The sequence below is a fragment of the Hyla sarda genome, chromosome 5 (genome assembly GCF_029499605.1).
Source record: "Hyla sarda isolate aHylSar1 chromosome 5, aHylSar1.hap1, whole genome shotgun sequence".
In the NCBI taxonomy this organism is placed as follows: domain Eukaryota; kingdom Metazoa; phylum Chordata; class Amphibia; order Anura; family Hylidae; genus Hyla; species Hyla sarda.
The window spans coordinates 90,823,530-90,840,767 of record NC_079193.1 but is presented as its reverse complement, the minus strand read 5'-3'; the positions used below and the strand labels follow the sequence as shown (position 1 = coordinate 90,840,767).

The 17,238-nt window shown below is 37.8% G+C and overlaps 1 protein-coding gene across 3 annotated transcripts in view; it reads left to right on the top strand.

Moving 5' to 3' along the window:
* The window catches only part of RFTN1 (raftlin, lipid raft linker 1), a 413,706-nt gene that overhangs the window by 241,960 nt on the left and 154,508 nt on the right, over positions 1-17,238 (top strand). The gene's annotated exons all lie outside the window — the stretch shown is intronic.

Here is a 17,238-nt window from a genome sequence, read left to right as displayed (position 1 = left end):
GAAGCAGAGGCCAATTGCCCCATAGCAGGAGGAAATTCTTTCCCAACTCCAAATACGGCATGGCTCATCTGATGACCTAAGGCTTGGAAAAAAACAACCCTGTAATAACAATCCTAGATCCCTGTAATAGGCTTTGTAAACAGACGCTGTTTTAAAAACTGGTGTTTGTTTAGACCGCATGTAGGGCCATTTAATAGAACACTTACTTAGGACCCCACGCTAAGATAATAGGCAGTTCTTTATTTTCCCAAAAGAAGAAAGGAGTGGGCAGTTAAATTTCAACTGGCCAACCCTTATCAGGAGCCCACTGTACACAAGATGGTCAACCTATGGCCTTGGCCACACTGCGGACATTCAGCAGGCAGAATTCCACCTGCAGCATGTGCTGCTGAAACCATTGGCAGTAGGACTGTGGGGAAGTCCACCTGCCAAATGTCTGCAGTGTGGACAAGGCCTTATTTAAGTTGTATGACCAGCTGAACTCTGTATTGAGAACTTTTGGGAAAAATGTCATTGCTTGTTATTTTTGTTGGGCAAAGCATTTACTTGCTTTTGTCCTAGCACTGCAGCAATTTTTCATTCATGCTTGTACTTGATCCCTGTAGAGAGGGCGGTAATAAGTCAATGCTATTAACTCCATTTCATAAGAACATAGTTCATATTTTCTGTGTAATTACATTTGGTTATCTGCAATGCGAGGCTTGATTTTGAGAAGTGTTTTGATCTCCTAAGCCAAGTAGTTCAAGGCTAAATAGTTACTTCCCCAGAAAATATGGAAATATGGAAAATCTGAGAACCATGATGGACAATAGCACCTCTTGTTCTCTTTGCTTTTTTGTTCCCTTAGTACCGCTTAGGATAATTTAGTGCATGCCTATTTAACAGTGATTGAGGTAATCATGTATCTCAGTTCTATATGAAAAATAAAAAGGATTTCAAATGATTTTTGCCTGAGTTATCCAAAAGTCCAATTATGTTTATTTTAGGAGGGAGCCATACAAAGGCATGACTCAAACCCTGCGGTAAAAAATGTGAACAAAACACATAGGCCTTTTTGACCTTCTCGCTTTGGTTCTTGGACAAATGAATAACAAAACAGCAAAGCGCTATTTTTTTGGTAACCTTAACATTTTAGCTGCAATGTGAATTTGTGTTCCCATAGAATGCACACATTGATAAGCTGCCTCTTGCTGCTAAATTGGAAAGATTTCATCTTATTCTCCGAGATTCAGTTAGATTTTATAAGGCATTAGAAAAAAAATTATTTAGCTTTCAATAGAAATCTACTGAGAAAAAAGTCTCTGTGCAAAAGGATTTGGGATGTACATCTTAATGGTACTGTGTGCTACTGCGAAAAGGTAGCATCTTCCATAATGAGGTGTAAAAATGGTAATGATAGTCTTAATATACAGTAGAGATGTTTCTTTCATCCATTTAGTCTGCAGGGATTATTACATATACTACTATTTAAGTGCCTTTTCAGATTTGAAGGTAGGGAAATACGAATTGATCTTGTACTAATCAAAACAGATTGCGGGTTAGACATGAGGACCAAAATTTTAGGGATTCAGAACACATGATGATTATCTACCTTGTTGTTATGACTCAAACTTGAGAGAGAAAATACATTTAGCTTCTCCGTCTATACTTTGTTAGAACTCCAAAAAATAAGCAATACTTGCAATAATTAAATGAAAGTGTAGGATTTCCTTTTGTGATCTACAGAGAGGTTCTATACAGGAGCAAGCTGCTATATATAGGTGACAAACTACCTCCAGGCTGGCCCTTCATAGAGGGGGCAAACTGCTTACAGGGGGGTCTTACATATAGGGAGAAAGCTACCCACAGAAGGAAGGGTCCTAAATACAGGGGACAAACTACCTACAGGGAGAGGTCCTGTATGCAAAGCAGTTGAAAATCAGTTGAATATAGAAACAGCAATACCAGGTAATGTCACACGCCTCACCAAGGAGAAGCAGTTTCAGCCATCACCTTGGAGAGAGCTAGTTAAATGTTTGACCAATGATGGTGGCTAATGTTTAGGTTGATAATTTTTTATGGCCTGTGAATGATCGCATAAATATCCAAATGGCAGAAAAAGGTTCCCTACCCCTGCTATAACCAAGCATGGGGTTATCTATTAGTCGTGGCTAGTGGGTGGTGAGAAGCCACCAGGAATAGCCCCAATGACTTGCAGTTGGGACAGCATAAAAGAGATGACAGGTTCCCATTAAAACACATTCCCTAGTATAATGATGTTGTCTGATTTGGCTTACGATAAAGGCAAAATCACGAGCAGTGCCTTCTCCTCAGACCTTGTATGATGGAATAAAAGTTCATGATACAGACCTGTAAGCAATCCAGGAGGAACCACATCCTCCCCTACAAGACACATTTTTCCCTTCACAATTTCTGAGTAAGGGTGAGTTCACACCACGATTTTGCTATATGGTTTCGGCATACGGTTTCATAAAAAAAAAACGTATGCAACCGTACAGAAAACCGTGCCCATAGACTTCCCTTTCAAAACCGTATGCACCATAATGTATACGGTTGTCTCTTTTTTTCAAACCATAAATTTTTTTACTTTTTTTTTCTGGACAGAAAACCATGGCCTACCACTGTTTTTGGTCTGGGTGAAAAACAGTATTAAACCGAATAAGTTTTTTTTTTTTTTTTTTTTTTTTTTTTTTTTTACATGGGAGTCAATGGGAACCATACAGAACTGTATGTGCATACGGTTCCATCCGGTTTTCACCATCCAGTTTTTGGATATTAAGCACAGTTTTTTTTCTTGGAATTACAATCAAACAAGTGAAACTTTATTCATAATGGAGTGAAAAGTTAAAAACTTATACGTTTTTTCTTAAAAAACTGATGCAACCGAACATAATTTTTCAAACTGTATATGGCAAAAAATTTGTACACCGTTTTGATACAGTTTAGTCTAGTTTTGAGGAATCCATTTTTTTTATTTTTTTTTTATCAAAAACCTGATACAGGAACTGTATTGCAAAAATGTGGTGTGAACCTAGCCTTACAATGTTGACAAATAGAATTCAAGGGATGCTGCAGTACAGATTCACACCATATGGATCTGTAATACAACCATGTGCTTGACCCTAAAGGAAAGCTAAGATTTTCCTCATGATATTTACAGATACACTACTGTAACAAATTTCAAACTCTTACATTGTGTCAGCATATACTGTTGCTAGAAAAGGAGAATCTGACAGATTTTTCTATAAGTTGAAATTCTAACATACTGTAGTATTTTAAGTTATTTTCTATGATTTCCATGCCATTTGGATTAACTTTTAAGTGCATTTCCAACCCTAATTGCTCTAGCACATGGCTTTTTCAACTCTCTTTTGTCCAGAGCCATCATATGGCTTCCATAGAAGAGCATGAGCAGTCTACTGTATCTTTGTGTACCTCTAATATAATTTCCCTGTACAAATCTAAATTTAAAAATTAATTCATATTTTTCACTGATTTCTATATGTATGGTCTTATCTATTTTCATGAATGCCCCAAAACTACCGAGACTGCATGGTTATATATTGAAAGAACTAAACAGGCCCTGTGCAATTGTTATAAAGCTGACTAAAATGGCTCATTGACAGAGCTATGTGGTCCTATCATTTTAGGAATTTTTAGATCTTAGCTAGGTTCTCAGAGTTATAACAATGGCACAGGGCCTGTTTGGTTCTTTCGATACATAACATGCAGTCTCTGCAAATTTTTTTGCATTCATGAAGATAAAGAAGACCATACATATAGAATCCAGTGGGAAATATGAATGACTTTTTTAATTTAGGTTTGTACAGGGACAGAAAAGGCTCATTTAAGACTTACAACTAATTGGAGCCCTTAGCTCTGTCAATGAGCCTTTTTCGTCACTGGAAATACTTGACGCTATACAGTATAAAGTTGAAAAAAAAACTGTAAGAGAATTTTATTTTAATGCAATATATAAGTTTTTTTTTGTTTTTGTTTTTTTTTACATTTAAAGTAGTCTGTTTAAAACATAAGCATATTTGGTTACTCTAAAGCTTATATTAGTAATTATAATGATAATGCAGTATAAGAAGAAGCTGAATATCATTGCCTCTAAAGTATGAGAAACCACTTAAAGCACCAATATTGCTCCAACATTCATACTTTGAACATTAAGCTTATCCTGAATTCCCTCAGGCCCCAAGTAAATTAGGTTTTGTAGCTTTACAGGGCTGAGGCTTCGGAGTAAATATACAGACGGAAAATACATTTTGACGTGTTGGTTTATAAAGGTTTAAAAAAAAATAAAAAAAAAAGTATGCTCTCCTATACATAGATTGTCCTTATAGATAGATAAATATATATTTTTAAATTAATCTACATATGTTTATAATTCAGTAGTTTCAATGTGATCAGCGGGAGCAATACATAATCGCTTTCAGAACATGTATTGTGCTTTGTTTAGGTTTTTTTTCAGCAGGGTGTAGGTGGATTATACTGGTGGCATTTCCATCACTGATTTCAGTGGGGAAGAACTGCCGAGTTGAACAGTTCTACAGTATATGTGATTATATACATTTGGTTCTCTGTTGGGAACATTTCCAAGAACATTACAGCTTTTTTCTGCCTGAAAACCTAAAGGATACTCTTCATAAAATGCTGTTAATGTTCTGTAGCCACAAATGGCATCCGTTCTTATTATGACTTCACAGTGATAATGTTAAGTGAGGCAATATTTATTTTTATTTATTCTTTTTTCTGTTTTTAAAAGACAAAACAGTCAAATATTGGTTACATCATCAAATTTACATCACATATGATACATTTAAGTGTATGTATCCTACTTGATCCCCATTTACTCCCCCCACCGCTAATACCTTTGTTTGATTCAGACCCATTTTCTACCCCATATTAGATCATTAATTTCTCAAGATCTTTGAAAAATGTATCCTTGATCCAACATGGGGCAGATCTCAAGAAATGCAGATCCATTGGGAGGATGACCATTTTAATGAGGGAAACATCTATCTTGTCACTAATCTTCCTAATTAAGGTAGCTAAATTTTGTGTCCCATATTGCTCAACTCTCCCTTTGATTTTTATCCCTAAATATTCTATACTATACTAATCAGAGATTTCTTCATCCAGAGGTAAAAGAGCAGATTTCGACCAATTAATTTTGTATCCAGAGTAGCCACCAAACTCCTCTAGAAGATTAGTTATGGAATTCATTTTTTCTTTCAGGTTTTTTACAAATAGCAATACATCATCTGCATAAAGTAGAATTCTCTCTCTTTCACCACGAATACCAAATCCTTCAAATATATTTGTATTGCTAATCATTTGAGCCAGTGGTTCAATAACCAGGGAGAAAAGGGCTGGGAACAGGGGGCAACCCTGTCTTGTCCCTCTATAAAGGGTAAAGCTGTCCGAAATTGAACCATTTATACAAATTCTAGCTTTCAGGCCCTTATGGAGGGTTTTTATCCACCTCAGTATCAAGTCCCCAAAGTTCATAATCATTTTAACTACACCTAACAAGAATCCCCACTCCACCCTATCAAACGCCTTATTCGCAACAAAGGGATAGGATAGAGCTGGGGTCTCCCTCATTCATCTTCTCATTACCATATAAATTACGGCCTGGTATAATACCCTTCTGTTCTATTCCAATCACTTGACTAATCACCTTTTGAACCCGCCTGACAAAAATTTTAGAAAAAACTTTACAGTCAGTATTAAGTAGAGATATTGGACGATATGCATCCACTTCGGTCTTATCCTTGCCCTTTTTTAGGTATTAAAATTATTTTTGCTTCTTCCATTGAAGGAGATAATTCCCCAATTCTCAAGGATTCATTTATGACCTCTAAAAGGCAAGACAAGAGCGATTCCTCAAACACCCTGTACACCTCAAAAACGAACCCATCTAAACCCGGGGCAAAATTCCCCGTAATTGATTTTAAAACTTCTTTCAACTCTGTCACAGAGAATGGCCCATTTATCTCTGTACGCATTTCCTCCGTTATCCTTGGGAGATCAATTTTCCACAAAAATTCTTCAATTTCTTCTTCAGATCTACTCCCTTCACTACTATATAATGACTGATAAGATTCAAGAACTGTTTTTTTGAGCTGTTCCTCCCCATTTTTCAAGTTTGCCTTGGGAGTCCCTAAGGGAGTGTAATTTTGTGGAAGGAGGTAGGCCAGGTAAATTTTTGTAGTGTTATCAGACCTCCTGGCTTTTTATGATTCCGGACAAAAATTTACCTGGCCTACCTCCTTCCACAAAATTACATTGACCTTTAAAAAAACATAGAGTGCTGAGTTTTTTCAACTATAATGTTTTTTTTATGTTTCTTGTTCCCAATTTTCAAGTGAAGAATTAGTGGCATATCCCCCCTCCATCCTCCTAATCTCCTCTAACAACCCTTTTTCTTTTTCCCTAATTAACTTTTTAAATATTGAAATTTTTTTCATTAATACACCTCTTAAAAAGGCTTTTAGGGAGTCCCACACCGTGTGTACCCCTGTTGACCCATGTTAGTTTACCAAAATTGAGTTATTTCTTCATTAACCCCTTGTATCACCTCTTTATTTTAAGCCAATATGTATTAATGACCATACTACGAACTAAACTATCCTTGCATTTTCCCTTAATGTAACAAACTAGCATTGCATGATCTGATGGGCATCTTGGTTCATAACTCATTTTTTTGACTTTTTTTTTTTTTTTTTGCTTAATCGTTGGTCAGAATCAAATCAATTTGTGACGCTGTTTTGTGAGTTTTATTAAAGCATGAAAACATTTCTTTGTTGGCATATAAGCTACGCCAGATGTCTTTCCAGCCCGTTTCCTGACACCATTTATATTATCTAGTAGGCCCTTATCCCTGCTTCCGTCCTCGCCAATCCAATTCCTTGTCTAGTACATTATTAAAGTCCCTATATATATATATATGTGTGTGTGTGTGTGCTTATAATTTTTGCCTACTAAAAATTGGGTTAGTTTTTGGAGAACTTCTATGGAGAATGGCGGTGGAATGTATATAAATGCCAATATAGAGCCCATACCCTCCCATCTTGCATGCAAGAACACAAATCTACCTCTTGTGTCTGTTACTGATTCATAAATTTGGATATTTATTTTATAATGAATGAGAACAGACACCCCAGAAGAGTACTCCGAGACTGTGGAATGAAACATAAATTAAACCCACCTCTTCTTTACCCTAGTGATTTTTTTTGTTAAATGAGTTTCAATTAAACATACAATGTCTGGAAGAAATTTACCGATTCTATCAAATATTGCTACTCATTTATGCTTCTCCTTAATGCCTCTGATATTCCATGTTATTATTGTATTCTCCATTCAACAATTTTGTGCACTTTACAAAATCTAAGTAATTTATTTTATCAACCCTCATTTTTCCCAAGGCTGGTGCAGCCCCTACCCTTTTTCCCATGACCCCCCGCTTAACCAAGAAAATAGAAAATCTCTCGCATCTCTCTACTTCACATAACCCAGGGCCTGGCTCGGGACCTGGCAGGGGCTATCAACGAGCTTTCTTCAATATTCTTTTGTAGAAGGGTTTTAATAACTTCTTTTGGTGAATTAAGAAATGCATACATTTTTGTACTATTAGCTGTTTCAGTACCCCCTCCCCTCCGTGTCCTCTTCATATATATATATATATATATATTTGTTTAAATGGACAACAAAAGGGTCCTTCAATTACAGCACGTGTGGAAATTATCTGTAAAGAAAAGGGTGGGAATGGGAGTATCACTCCTGAGTGTTGTTTTATCCTTTGCAAAATTATTCTTCAATTAAACTATGAAAATATATTAACAGTTCATCATTGTACCAATTTGGTTACCTTAGTATCCCCGGCGATGTATTTATTATAGACCTCCTGTTGGGTGGCCCTTCTGCCTGAGTGTGCACGGCTCCTGCCCTGAGAAATATAACACCGCATTTAACTAGAGCGAGTGTCAGCACGACCATATTCAAAAATTCTGGGCGCCATTGCAGCTGCTTTTAGTCCAGCATGTATAACATGATTTGGCCGCCATACCGGTTAACACTCTGTCCCTCCGAAAGGAAGATACCGTGGCTTGGGAGGTCCGGGGAGCCGCCACGCTCCATGCCGCTGTAACTACCACAGACTGTTTCTTTCTGCAGCGTGACTTCCCCTTTTCCCCACACCCCTGCTCTTTTCATGGAGCGGCTTCTGTACCTCCTGACTGGTCACCTGATGCCTCACATCTAGCTTCTGGCTAACTCACCCCAGCGCCGGGGGCAGCGGGATCCATCCCTGCAGCGGGGACCATTTCAATGCTGGCTCATCCCGATCCAGGCACAGCGGGTAGGGTCCAGATAGGATCCGGTATGGCTCATGTCACCATTGCATAGTAGACACGCACATTGTACGTTCATTTATTTGCATTACTGTTCTCTAAAAACCTTTATGGCTATTTTTTTCTGTATAAATAAGTGTTTTAAGGTACATAAGAATAGTTAATATATCTTGTTTTAAGTTTATTGCAATAAAGGGGCACGATTGCAGCAGCTATTGCATTGTAAGGTAAGCTAAGTGTGTTGTGTGTATTTTTTTCCAACTTGTTTAGGCAGAAAATATTTAACTATGAGAGACTTCTGTCCGCATATAATTTTTAAAGTGTATTTCCTTCACGGACCATATACTTCACTACAATGGGATGTCACTTTTATTACGTACATAAAATATTCACTGGCGAGGATCACATAGTGTGTAAAGTTATAAAGGAGACGTCTGTTAGTGTTGTAACTCTCAGACCTTGTATAGAGACAAAGGCCTGGTAATGGGGACAGCTTATTTTAACACCTCTCTTAGGACATCCTGATGTTTTTATGGAAGGACTTCACAATGTCATTGTAGATGTTATTATAGCCGTTATTCGTTAAAATCCTACATTTACCTTCATTAGGTTTGGGCCATAGTAGTGATAGGAGCTTTTACTGATATTAAAGCAAACACACCTTCAGGACTCAAAAACATACCATATGAAAAACAGAGTATTGGATAACTGTACACATTACATGGCACTTTCTGAAAACACCAAGCAACCCCATGCCATTCAGCTGATCTTGATGCTGCAAGCTGTAATACCCGGTAGAGCAGCAACCGAATTTACAGAGCTGTGCTTGATGGGGAATAAAGAAGCTGCACGACTCTCAAGCTCCATGGCTGCCTCAGTCAGCTGTTGTTTTTTTGTTGTTGTTTTTTTCCCGGGGGGGGGGGGGGGCGTGTGGGGTATAACCGCAAACCAGTGATTCTGAAGTCATATGGTTTGCAACTCCCTATGTGTGGCTTGCAGTGGCAGTCCTGACTTTTCAATATATATATATATATATATGTATATATATATATATATATATATATATATATATAAAGACATTATCATATCCTAATAAAAAGTGCCAATTTGGTCGGTATAATACAAGTGTCAAACTTCACATTAAAATATGTATTAACCGTAGTTATGAATTCGTAATCTATTGTCTGTTATTGGATATCTGTCTCTTCATTTTGAGTTAAATGTATCTACCAGCCCTCATTCCTAATTAAATATGGCTTCCAAGGGACAAAAGGTTGGGTATGTTTGTTTAAAGAGAGATTCTGTTTTGTTTACTTATTTATTTATTTATTTATTTTTATTTTATTTGACTGTGCTACAGGGGCTGTAAAGTTAGTGTAGTTCATAATATAGTGTCTGTACCTGTGTTTGATGGCTGGTCTCCCAATTCCTATGAAATCTTTGCCCCAGTGTTCATTTTTAGCAGCAGACAAAATGTGTGTTGTCTCAGCTTTTCCCAGGTTGCAGAGCGGTCTGAGACATTAGATTACTAGTCAGGTGTTAAAAGGGAGCCTGTCTGAGCTTTAATAGGTTTGGAAACCACTGGGTGGGAGGGAGATCACTCTCCACAGGACTGCAGGTAATTGTAGTTTTAATAACAGCACACATGCAAAGGGGCTCAGCTGTGCTGCAATGGGTGAGGTGGCTAATGTGTGGGAGGGAGAAAAGTGACCTTACAGTTACAAACAAGGGATCCTGGAACTGTATTTGAGGGGAGGAGACTCCAACAGAAAATAACCATTTCACAAAAAGAAAACAGCAGTGCTATGGTGGACTCACAACACCATATATCCCCAAGACAAGCACGGATCCATCGTAAGCATGTCCATTACTGTCTGACAGGTAAGTACTAAAGTCATCTTATGTTGGATAACCCCTTATAAGGTGTTTATTTGGTCAACCATTAGGACATCTTCATATCAATAGTGAAACTTCATTTTCCCTAGTAAATGCCCATTTCCTCACAAGTCCAGTTAATAAGATCATTAGACAGATATGTATAATGAAAACTGGTATATTTGTACACATTTGCATGTTATCCACCTGTTGCCTTGTTACTTTTGTTGCCTACCTTTTAGCCTGCCCCAACTAAGATTTCCATGTTCAGTTTGACTAATGGTTTGTATGAAACTTTTCTCATCATGTTCTTCTAGGCCCTTTATGATGCATGCTATGGTTTTATTTGCGTTGTTAACAGCTGCCTCGTACAGCTTGCTACAGTTATCCCCAAATCCCTTTTCAATATCACTTGTATCTATTGTTTTACTAGTTAAAGGTGTACTCCGGTGGAAAACAATTTGTTTTTAAATCAACTGGTGCCAGAAAGTTATACAGATTTGTAAATTACTTATATTTAAAAATCTACTTACTTATCAGCTGCTGTATACTACAGAGGATGTTCTTTTCTTTTCAATTTCTCTTCTGTCTGACCACAGTGCTCTCTGCTGACACCTCTGTACATGTCAGGAACTGTCCAGAGCAAGATAGGTTTGCTATGGGGATTTTTTCCTGCTTCAGACAGTTCCTTAAGCGGACAGAGGTGTCAGCAGAGAGCACTGTGGTCAGACAGAAAACAACTATGCAACTTCCTCTGTAGTATACAGGAGCTGATAAGTACTGGAAGGATAAAGATTTAGTAAAGTAATTGACTAATCTTTTTAACTTTTTGGCACCAGTTGATTTAAAAAATAGTTTTCCACCTGAGTACCCCTTTAATCTTAATGGGATATCCAAATGTACAGCATGACTTCAGGTAGAATGAGCTCATGTCTTCCTATGCTATCAGCTGATTAAAGACTATTTCCCATTTAGTCTGCCCTTGTATATTCTGGAAGCCACAGGGAATCAAAAGTCTTCTTTCAGTATTTTTGGATCGCTCCCATTGCCTATGGGACTGCTTCTAATAATAACATAGTAGAATTCTGCTTATTAGGCTTTTTCCTTATTTTTCTTTGCAAATGTTGAAAGTAGAGTTGCACTTTAAGCAACCAGTAAAATAAGTAGTGTTCAGTATGGTTGGAGGTGTTTAGTTAGTCTTATAGAATGGGTTAAATCTATGGTGCCTGGTCATTCAGACCAGAGCACTAAAGTATCTATCTTATTAACTTGTGTCTGTGTTCCAGATTTGCTAAATCAAATTATAGTGATTTCCATTCTAAATATATCTGGAGTGCAGCCGCTTCCTGCAGGCGACAAAAGGTCACTGATAAAGCTGGGCTGGAACCGAGGTGCATTTGATTTAGTGGATTTTTTTAACCCTTTCTGTGCGCTCAACGAATGGCTTAAAAAACTAAACAATATAATTCATGTTGTCATTCAAGACCATACCTAATATGGCCATAGATGCAATATAACCTTAATTTATGTATTTCTAAGTAGGGAAAAGAATGGGAGGTCTGGGAATTCTGTACCATTTCCAAGACAGGATAGTTCAACAAGAATCTTTTTTTAGACAACGTGTTTTGAAGTCAGTCTGACTTCTTCATAGTTTCACCAATGATGGGTGGGCTACACCTTTCCTTTATAGAGGCCTCAGCTGCACATGTTTTTGGCCATAATTTCAGCCTAAAAAATGTTGTCATTTGTGCATGAAAAATTTAAAAAAATTTTTGGGAGGGCTGCAAATGTTGGCCAGGCAGTGGCAGAGAAGGGTACGCCACTAAAAGGAGTAATTGAGGAAAATGTACTAATGACCTATCCTCAGGACAGGTATTCTCTATCACATTAATGTGGTGTCAGAGTTGTGGTGCATCCATACACAGTAAATAGATGAGGAAGCAGATAACTGTGGGGGGGGGGGGGGGGATTGTATAATTTTCTGTTTAAATCAAGTTCTTCTTACCCCCATTTGCCTGGGCATATATCATGTCTACTTCCCCCACATTTATGAAAGAGGCGCACACTCTTCATAAATAAAGTCGCTTAGATGTAGACAAGTTTTGAAGTGTGGTCAAGGCTGGCATGAGATTGCTGTAAAAATGTAATAATTTGTGCCGAGATTTTGCGACAATTTAAAATAATCACCAACCAAGCCATGCCGCACCACATTCAAGTTTTCTTGAATGAATCTAAATGAGTTGCACAAAAATGTTTCACCCATTGTGCAAACCTTTGCCACAGTTTACCACCAAAAAACAGGGCAAAACCAATGATATATTCCCAAGCGTACAGCTGCCTGCTTACTGCTCTATTTTACTATATATGTCTGTACCTATCTTGCAAACAGCTGATCGGGGAGGATGCCAAATATTGACTCCTTATTGATGTGATATTAGTGATCTATATCACCAATAAATGTTGTCTAGTAAACTTATATCACACTTGTAAAATGAGTGTGTGCTAAGGGCTAGTTTACTGCTGAATTCTATAGAATTCAATGTTAAAGGGGTACTCCGCTGCCCAAGCGTTCAGTACATTTTTTCCAAACGCTGGGTGCGGGGGTTGGGACGTCATGACCACGCCCCTTGGGACGTCATGCCACGTCATGCAAACAGATTTGTAAATTTTTTCTATAAAAAATCTTAATCCTTCCAGTACTTATCAGCTGTTGAAGTTGAGTTGTTCTTTTCTGTCTGACAACAGTGCTCTCTGCTGACACCTCTGTCTGTCTCAGGAACTGTCTGGAGCAAGAGAGGTTTGCTATGGGGATTTTCTCCTACTCTTGACAGTTCCTGAGACAGAAGTGTTAGCAGAGAGCAACTCAACTTCAACAGCTGATAAGTACTGGAAGGATTAAGATTTTTTAATAGAAGTAATTTACAAATTTGTTTAACTTTCTGGATATAGTTCATATGAAAAAATATTGTTTTTAACTGGAATACCCCCTTTAAACCTGTTACAATGTATAGTCACTTGCTGTATTCCTTTTTTGCTTTACATATAATAAATGTCATCTCTATTGGATAAGTTGCTACCCCATTTTTGGTATCTTGCACTCTCATATTTCATAACTCACATTCTCTTGTGTATCAGGGTAATTGAACTTTTGCACATTATGTTGCTATTTAGAGGGAAGATAGGAGCATATAGGAAAGCAATGATACATTATTTACAGTGGGGATCAAAAGTTTGGGCACCCCAGGTAAAAATTTGTATTAATGTGCATAAAGAAGCCAAGGAAAGATGGAACAATCTCCAAAAGGCATCAATTTACAGATTAGACATCCTCTCTGATGACACCTGTCTCGGGAAACACCCAGTTTAGAAGCAAATCCCCATAGCAAACCTCTTCTAAACTGGGCGTTTCCCGAGACAGGTGTCATCAGAGAGGATTCAGACAGAAAAGAACAACATTAACTTCAGAAGCTCATAAGTACTGAAAGGATTAAGATTTTTTTAATAGAAGTAATTTACAAATCTGTTTAACTTTCTGGAGCCAGTTGATATATATAAAAAAGTTTTTTCCTGGAATACCCCTTTAATTTCTTGTAGTGCCCCCTTTGGCAAGTATCACAGCTTGTAAACGCTTTTTGTAGCCAGTCAACAGTCTTTCAATTCTTGTTTGGGGTATCTTTGCCCATTCTTCCTTTCAAAAGTCTTCCAGTTCTTTGAGATTTTTGGGCTGTCTGTCACGCACTGCTCTTTTAAGGTCTATCCATAGATTTTCAATTATGTTGAGGTCAGGAGATTGTGAAGGCCATGGCAAAACCTTCAGTTTACGCCTCTGATGTAATCTCCCGTGGATTTTGAGGTGTGTTTAGGATCATTATCCATTTGTAGAAGCCATCCATTTAACTTAAGCTTTTTCACAGATGGCATCAAGTTAGCATTCAAAATTTGCTGAAATGTTATTGAATTCATTTTTCCTTCTACTCGTGAGATGTTCCCTGTGCCACTGGCTGCAATACAACCCCAAAGCATGATTGATCCACCTCCATGCTTAACAGTTGGACAGAGGTTCTTTTCATTAAATTCTGTTCCCCTTCTTCTCCAAACGTACCTTTGCTCATTCCGGCCAAAAAGTTCAATTTTAACCTCATCGGTCCACAGAACTTGTTTCCAAAATGCATCAGGCTTGTCTATATGTTCATTTGCAAAGTTCAAACGCTGATTTTTGTGGTGAGGATGTAGAACAGGTTTCCTTCTGATAACTCTTCCATGAAGACCATATTTGTACAAGTATCTCTTTATAGTGGAATAGTGTACCACAACTCCAGTGTCTGCCAGATCTTTCTGGAGGGATTGTGCAGTCAAACGTGGGTTTTGAATTGTTTTTCTCACAATCCTGCGAGCTGTTTTGTCTGATATTTTTCTTGGTCTTCCAGATCTTGCTTTAACTTCCACTGTTCCTGATGACTGCCATTTCTTAATTACATTCCAAACAGAGGATATTGACATCTGAAAACATTTTGCTGTCTTCTTATAGCCTTCTCCAGCTTTTTGTGCGTCAACTATTTTCAGTTTCTAGACAACTGCTTAGAAGAACCCATGGTGCTGATTGTTGGGGCAAGGTCAGATGAGTCTGGGCATTTAAAACCTTTGAGATTGACATCACCTGGTCTTCCCAGATGATGATTGAGAACAATCCATGACACTGGCAGGCCTCAGCTTTGCAAAGGGGGCAGTGCATGCTATAAATTCTGCAGGGTGCCCAAACTTTTGCAGATGCCATTTGTTTTGGTTTTCTTTTATTTTGGAAGTGTAAATGATGGAAATAAAATGTAACTTTTGTTGACATATTATAAGAATGTCTAATCTGTAATTTGATGCCTTTTGGAGATTTTTCCATCTTTCCTTTATGCACATTAATACAAATTTTTACCTGGAGTGCCCAAACTTTTGATCCCCACTGTATGTATGGTTATTGCAGCTGCAAAAAAATGCATGTCCAGCTTAGGCGATCTTGCTATATGTTTGTATAAATATTCGTAGAACATAAACATCTATTTGTGAATATACTATGATGAGCAAATTGTGACATTAAGAGTCATTATTGCTACTGCTTTAGACATAGATCTTATAATAGTCTTGACATCTGCCTGTCCCATAACACCATTATTGCTTCCCTTCACAGCCTGCCATAGCTCGATCTCTGTGGAGTTGAAGATAGTTGTGCCAATCCCATGTGTTATATATTTTGCTGTAAAATACTCCTAGGCTTTTCAAATACAAATATTCAATTTGTAAAATAGCACCTGTGCCATTATATCTCAAATCATTCAGAAATAGAGCTATTTTGCTTGCAAAAAGCTTTCAGACAGTAAACACGATGACAGTAAAACAAGAATACATTCAAAATACATTTATTTAAATATTTATTTTGCTCATTCGTTTTAGCATCACTGGAGGTATTCTAAACTCCTGTACTTATTATGTAGCGTTTTGCTAATCCCATCATTTTAGAAGGGTCCACCGGTGATCTAATGTGTATCTGGGAGTAGTGTCTCTATGACCTAGGTCAGTGGTTCCCAACCTTTTTCGGCTCGGGGAACCCCTCAGAAAACTTTTTTCCTGCAGGGTACCCCTACCGAATTTGAAGAGGAAGCCTGCGTGCATGCAATGTGCACGCAGGCTACCCTTCCCCACTACGCCGCCATGATTCACTGGCAAGCAGGCTGTGGCGGGAGATTTAAAAAATAAAAATAAAAAAATTGCCGGAGCGTCGCGGTACCACGGGCAGGGTCTGATGGGACTCCGGGGTTTCGGGGAACCCTGGATGGGAATCACTGACCTAGGTTATCAACATTTTGTCCATTTCCCCAGGGGGGGTATATACCATGTCTCTAAAGGGTGCATGTACTGTGCTTTATGTGCATAGTGTTGGTGGTCCTTTTGATATCATTTATTTGATTAAAGGTACTTGGCTTAGGCTCTGTTCACATTGCATTTGCATCTTGCATTGAAGCCGTATGTTGGCATGACGTCAGCTTATTCCTTGTACTTTTTTTTTTTTTTTGCAACCATTTTCATTGTAATGAAAAGCACAGTTTTGTATACAGTTAGAATAAGCTACCACACAATAGTTAAACAGAGCTTCATCACTGTGTGTATAACTGCATTGTAAAGGGCTTTATGAAACAGTGTTGTACTGATGTCTTCTCTTGCTGCTCCTGCTTTTATTGCAATAAAATACAATCTGATCATAGGTAAGTGCCACTAGGAGATTTCCTTTTTGATAATGCAGCTATAGTAATGCGCACAAAACATGTTGGGGTGTACAAGATGGGGAACTAGGTGTGAGTGAAGGAGTTTTCTATGGAATGGAACTGTTTTAATGCCTATCCATTAAAAGACAAGTTTTTTATTAAAAAGCTGGACATTTTTTTTCTTGCGGCAGTTATAGCGGCCACTGGGCTTGGCGCAGATCCAAGCACTTCACGGATAAGGAGGTGAGCTATGGATACTGTTTTCACATTGAATATTGATGTTACCCTATGGATATGTTTGGTTGGATGCACTGACGTAGGGTGTTGAACTCAATTTCTTTTATGCTTTTAGCCTATTTATTGTACGGTTACCATAATAAAATAATTATATTTTTATATCACACATTTTGTGTATTAAATAATTTTTGTACTTGGAGGGTGTTTTTGTAGGTATTTCTAATTGTTTGTTTTACTTTTGGAAAGTGTAGGTGTTGCATAGTGTTAACCGCTTAAAGTGAGCTATACAGTACACAGTAAAGTCACCCAAACCCACCAATTTTAGTTGGTGTTAGATTTAGTCTAGATTACAGGACATTTTCAAAGGTTCATACTCGTATTTACATGAAAATTCGGGGGCAAAGTTTATACTACCTTTGGGATGGGGTGAAAACAAAACAAAAAAAATTGAGGGGTATTCTGGTGGAATTCTTTTTTTTTCCTTTATCTAATATGCCCAGTCTATTAAAACACTCCCT